The sequence below is a fragment of the Arachis hypogaea genome, chromosome 19 (genome assembly GCF_003086295.3).
Source record: "Arachis hypogaea cultivar Tifrunner chromosome 19, arahy.Tifrunner.gnm2.J5K5, whole genome shotgun sequence".
Taxonomy (NCBI): Eukaryota; Viridiplantae; Streptophyta; class Magnoliopsida; order Fabales; family Fabaceae; genus Arachis; species Arachis hypogaea.
In genome coordinates, this window is record NC_092054.1 from 60,949,471 (window position 1) to 60,955,975 (window position 6,505).

A 6,505-nucleotide genomic window follows, 5' to 3' on the forward strand; every position below is an offset into this window, starting at 1 on the left:
ATGTGTGTATTCGGCCATATGGGTGGGATTGGGTGGGAGAGAGATGTTGAATTTTGAAGGTAGTGGGTGTATGGATGTGAGTGGTAAATGGAAAACAGAAGGGATGATCATGAATGGAAAGAGAGATGATGAGGTAGGTGGGGATCCTCAGATCCTGAGATGATCCTGTGGGTTCCACAGATCCTGAGATGATCCTGTGGGGTCCACAGATCCTGAGGTGTCAAGGCATTTACATCCCTGCACCAATTTAGGCATGTAAAATGCCCTTGCACATAACTTTGGGCGTTCAGCGCCAGGTTGGTGCCCATTTTGGGCGTTCAACGCCCATTTGTTGCCATTTCTGGCGTTGAACGCCAGAACCATGCTTGTTCTGGGCGTTCAGCGCCAGGATGCTGCCCATTTTGGGCGTTCAGCGCCAGAACCATGCTCTGTTCTGGCGTTGAACACCAGGCAGATGCTTCCTCCAGGGTGTGATTTTTCTTCTGCTGTTTTTGATTCCGTTTTCAATTTTTATATTTATTTTGTGACTCCACATGATCATGAACCTATAAAGACATATAACTAAGAAAAATATAGTTAGATAAAAATTGGGTTGCCTCCCAACAAGCACTTATTTAATGTCAATAGCTTGACAGTGGGCTCTCATGCAGCCTCACAGATGTTCAGAGCATTGTTGAGACTCTCCAACACCAAACTTAGAGTTTGGATATGGGAGTTCAACACCAAACTTAGAGTTTGGTTGTGGCCTCCCAACACCAAACTTAGAGTTTGACTGTGGGGGCTTTGTTTGACTCTGTTTTGAGAAAAGCTTTTTCTGCTTCCTCTCCAAACGCCGCACGGTCTTTGCCAGTAGTGCCATCCTCCCCGCTGGCTGTACAACTCTTTCTTCAAAAAAAGGGGGGTAACAACAAGAAAACATTCTCACTCACCGGCCTAAACGACGAGCAAACACTCGAACGTGAGAGCAAGGGATCACCCAACGAATGCACTTGTTGTCTGCGTTGGTGAATGGAAGCCCCTCTATCAAGCAAGAGATCCCATCCCTCAAACTCGGGTTCCGCAGTTTTTTTGTCTTGCAGAGAGAGATCCTTGAGTTGTAAACACAAGGTTGTCCTCATTCACTTGAAGGATTAATTCTCCTCTGTCCACATCAATCACAGCTCTTGCTGTGGCCAGGAAAGGTCTTCCTAGGATGATGGATTCATCCTCTTCCTTTCCAGTATCCAGGACTATGAAATCAGCAGGGATGTAAAGGCCTTCAACCTTTACTAACACGTCCTCTACTTGTCCATAAGCCTGTTTTCTTGAATTGTCTGCCATCTCTATTGAGATTTTAGCAGCCTGCACCCCATAGATTCCCAGTTTCTCTATTACAGAGAGGGGCATGAGGTTTATCCCTGAACCAAGGTCACATAGAGCCTTAAAGATCATGGTGCCTATAGTACAAGGTATTATGAACTTTCCAGGATCCTGTCTCTTCTGAGGCAATGTCAGTTGATCCAGATCACTTAGTTCATTGATGAACAAGGGAGGTTCATCTTCCCAAGTATCAATGCCAAATAATTTGGCATTGAGCCTCATGATTGCACCAAGGAACTTGGCAGCTTGCTCTTTAGTAACATCCTCATTCTCTTCAGAAGAGGAATAGTCATCAGAGCTCATGAAGGGCATAAGGAGGTTCAATGGAATCTCTATGGTCTCTAGATGAGCCTCAGAGTCCTTTGGTTCCTCAGAGGGAAGCTCCTTATTGGTCACTGGACGTCCCAGGAGGTCTTCCTCCTTGGGATTCATGTCCTCCTCTCCTTCTTTGGGTTCGTCCATGGTGCTTATGTCAATGGCCTTGCACTCTCCTTTTGGATTCTCTTCTATATTGCTTGGGAGAGTACTAGGAGGGATTTCAGTGATCCTTTTACTCAGCTGGCCCACTTGTACTTCTAGATTTCTAATGGAAGACCTTGTTTTATTCATGAAACTTACAGTGGCCTTAGATAGATCAGAAACTAAGTTTGCTAAGCTAGATGGATTCTGCTCAGAATTCTCTGTCTGTTGCTGAGTGGATGATGGAAAAGGCTTGCTATTCCTAATCCTGTTTCTTCCACCATTATTAAAGCCTTGTTGAGGCTTTTGATCCTTCCATGAGAGATTTGGATGATTTCTCCATGATGGGTTATAGGTGTTTCCATAAGGTTCACCTAAGTAATTCACCTCTGCTATTGCAGGGTTCTCAGGATCATAAGCTTCTTCTTCATAAGAAGCCTCTTGAGTACTGTTGGATGCAGCTTGCATTCCATTCAGACTCTGAGAAATCATATTGACTTGCTAAGTCAATATTTTGTTCTGAGCCAATATGGCATTCAGAGTATCAATCTCAAGAACTCCCTTCTTCATAGGCGTCCCATTACTCACAGGATTCCTTTTAGAAGTGTACATGAACTGGTTATTTGCAACCATCTCAATGAGTTCTTGAGCTTCTGCAGGCGTTTTCTTTAGGTGAATGGATCCACCTGCAGAAGTATCCAATGACATCTTAGATAACTCAGACAGACCATCATAGAATATATCCAGGATGGTCCATTCTGAAAGCATGTCAGAAGGACACTTTTTGGTCAGTCCTTTGTATCTCTCCCAGGCTTCATAGAGGGATTCACCTTCTTTCTGTCTGAAGGTTTGGACATCCACTCTAAGCTTGCTCAGCTTTTGAGGAGGAAAGAACTTGGCTAAGAAAGCCTTGACCAGCTTATCCCAAGAGTTCAGGCTATCCTTAGGTTGAGAGTCCAACCATATTCTAGCTTTGTCTCTTACAGTAATTGGGAAAAGCATGAGCCTGTAGACTTCAGGATCTACTCCATTAGTCTTAACAGTATCACAGATCTGCAAGAATTCAGTTAAGAACTGAAAAGGATCTTCAGATGGAATTCCATGAAACTTGCAGTTCTGCTGCATCAGAGAAACTAATTGAGGTTTCAGCTCAAAATTGTTTGCTCCAATAGCAGGAATGGAGATGCTTCTTCCATGTAAATTGGAATTAGGTGCAGTGAAGTCACCAAGCATTCTCCTTGCATTATTATTATTTTCAGCTGCCATCTTCTTTTCTTGTTTGATAATTTCTGACAGGTGCTTGCTGGTTTGTTGTAATTCAGCTTCTCTTAGTTTCCTCTTCAGAGTCCTTTCAGGTTCTGGATCTGCTTTAACAAGAATATTCTTGTCCTTGCTCCTGCTCATATGACAAAGAAGAGGGCACAGAAAAATAATAATAATAGAGATCCTCTTTTTTTTGTGAGTGAGGGAGAGATGTTAGTAGATGAATAAACAAATAGAAGGAGATGAGAGAGAAGAGAATTTTCGAAAATTATTTTGAAAAAAGAGTTAGTGATTTTCGAAAATAGTTTTTGAAAAAGGTTAGTAATTTTCGAAAAATAAAAATATAAAATAATTAGTTAATTAAAAAGAAATTTTGAAAAAAGGGGGAGATATTTTCGAAAATGAGAGAGAGAGTTAGTTAGGTAGTTTTGAAAAAGATAAGAAACAAACAAAAAGTTAGTTAGTTAGTTGAAACAAATTTTGAAAATCAATTTTGAAAAGATAAGAAGTTAGGAAGTTAGAAAAGATATTTTGAAATCAAATTTTTGAAAAAGATAAGATAAGAAGATATTTTTGAAAAGATATGATTGAAATTAATTTTGAAAAAGAGATTTGATTTTTAAAATCACAATTAATGACTTGATTCATAAGAAATCACAAGATATGATTCTAGAACTTAAAGTTTGAATCTTTCTTAACAAGCAAGTAACAATCTTGAAATTTTTGAATCAAAACATTAATTGTTATTGTTATTTTCGAAAATTATAATATAAAATTAAGAAAAAGATTTTTGAAAAATATTTTTGGAATTTTCGAAAATAACTAAGAAATTTGAAAAAGATTTTATTTTTGAAAAATATTTTGAAAAAGATAAGATTTTCAAATTGAAAATTTGATTTGACTCATAAGAAACAACTTGATTTTAAAAATTTTTGAAAAAGTCAATCCAAATTTTCGAATTTGATGAGAGAAAAAGGGAAAGATAATTTTTTTTTTTATTTTTTGAATTTTTATGATGAGAGAGCAAAACAAGAAAAATGATGCAATGCATGAAAGTTATGGATCAAAACAATGAATGCATGCACGAATGCTATGAATGTCAAGATGAACACCAAGAACACTATGAATGTCAAGATGAACACCAAGAACATATTTTTGAAAAATTTTTAATGCAGAGAAAACATGCAAGACACCAAACTTAGAATTCTTTAATGCTTAGACACTAAGAATTCAAGAATGCATATGAAAAACAAGAAAAGACACAAAACATGCAAATGCAAAGATCAAACAAGAAGACTTACCAAGAACAACTTGAAGATCATGAAGAACACTATGGATGTATGAAAATTTTTGAAAAATGCAAGATGCACATGCAATTGACACCAAACTTATAACATGACACATAACTCAAACAAGAAACACAAAAATTATTTTTGATTTTTATGATTTTATGATTTTTTTTTTGTATTTTTTCGAAAATTATTATGAAAAAGAAAAATAAGGATTCAAAATTTTTAATATGAATTCCAGGAATCTTATGCTCTAAAGCTCCAATCAAAGGGTCAGGCATGGCTTAATAGCCAGCCAAGCTTTAGTATGTAACTCAGACATGACACGCCCAACATACTCATTCCCAAAGGAATTAGACATGGCTTTACAGCCAGCCAGGCTTCAACATGCTTCACGAAACACTAGAATTCATTCTTAAAAATTCTGAAGAAAAATATATTTTTTTGAAAACATTTTTTTTTCGAAAATAGATGAGAAATTTTTGAAAGATTTTTGAAAAATTTTTGAAAGGAAAACAAAAAGAAAATTACCTAATCTGAGCAACAGGATGAACCGTCAGTTGTCCAAACTCGAACAATCCCCGGCAACGGCGCCAAAAACTTGGTACGCGGAATCGTGATTACACTTTAATTATGTAAAATTCATTGCTCTTTCTTTCCCTGGAAATGGCGCCAAAAAACATGATGCCAAGACCATGGTTCACAACTCCGTGTAACTAACCAGCAAGTGCACTGGGTCGTCCAAGTAATACCTTACGTTAGTAAGGGTCGAATCCCACGGAGATTGTTGGTATGAAGCAAGCTATAGTCACCTTGCAAATCTCAGTTAGGCTGATATAAATTGATAATGGTGTTTTCGAATAATAATTAATAGAATAGGGATAGAAATACTTATATAATTCATTGGTGAGAATTTCAGATAAGCGAATGGAGATGCTTTCGTTCCTCTGAACCTCTGCTTTCCTGTTATCTTCATCCAATCAGTCTTACTCCTTTCCATGGCTGGCTTTATGTGATACATCACCACTGTCAATGGCTACTTTCGGTCATCTCTCGGGAAAATGATCCAATGCCCTGTCACGGCACGGCTAATCGTCTGGAGGTATCACCCTTATCAATGGCTTCATCTTATCCTCTCAGTGAAAATGGTCAACGCACCCTGTCACGGCACGGCTATTCATCTGTCGGTTCTCGATCATGTTGGAATATGATTTACTATCGTTTTGCGTCTGTCACTAACGCCCTGCAATCGCGAGTTAGGAGCTCGTCACAGTCATTCATTCATTGAATCCTACTCGGAATAACACAGACAAGGTTTAGACTTTCCGGATTCTCTTGAATGCCGCCATCACTCTAGCTTACACCACGAAGATTATGGTTAGGAGATCTAAGAGATACTCATTCAGTCGAAGGTAGAACAGAAGTGGTTGTCAGGCACGCATTCATAGGGAATGATGATGATTGTCACGTTCATCACATTCAGATTGAAGTACAAATGAATATCTTGGAAGCGAAACAAGATGAATTGAATAGAAAACAGTAGTACTTTGCATTAATCTTTGAGGAACAGCAGAGCTCCACACCTTAATCTATGGAGTGTAGAAACTCTACCGTTGAAAATACATAAGTGAAAGGTCCAGGCATGGCCGAGATGGCCAGCCCCCTAAAACGTGATCAATAGTCTCCTAAGATGAACAATGGATTAAAAACTGAGACCAAAGATGGTCAAAAAGACTAGTAAAATGTCCTATTTATAATAAACTAGCTACTAGGGTTTACATGAGTAAGTAATTGATGCATAAATCCACTTCCGGGGCCCACTTGGTGTGTGCTTGGGCTGAGCTTTAGCTTTCCACATGCAGAGGCCATTTGTGGAGTTGAACGCCAGGTTTTGATCCATTTCTGGCGTTCAACTCTGGTTTTGGATCCTTTTCTGGCGCTGGACGCCAGAATTGGGCAGAGAGCTGGTGTTGAACGCCAGTTTTCGTCATCTATTCTTGGCCAAAGTATGGACTATTATATATTGTTTGAAAGCCCTGGATGTCTACTTTCCAACGCAATTGGAAACGCGCCATTTCGAGTTCTGTAGCTCCAGAAAATCCATTTTGAGTGCAGGGAGGTCTGAATCCAACAGC

At 38.7% G+C, this 6,505-nt stretch overlaps 1 non-coding gene across 1 annotated transcript; it reads left to right on the top strand.

The window, feature by feature from the left end:
* Positions 1–2,580: 2,580 nt before the first annotated feature.
* Positions 2,581–2,688, top strand: LOC112782168 (small nucleolar RNA R71). Its single transcript, XR_003192904.1, has one exon. It is a non-coding gene; the product is annotated as a small nucleolar RNA R71 (small nucleolar RNA).
* The last annotated feature ends 3,817 nt before the right edge of the window (positions 2,689–6,505 follow it).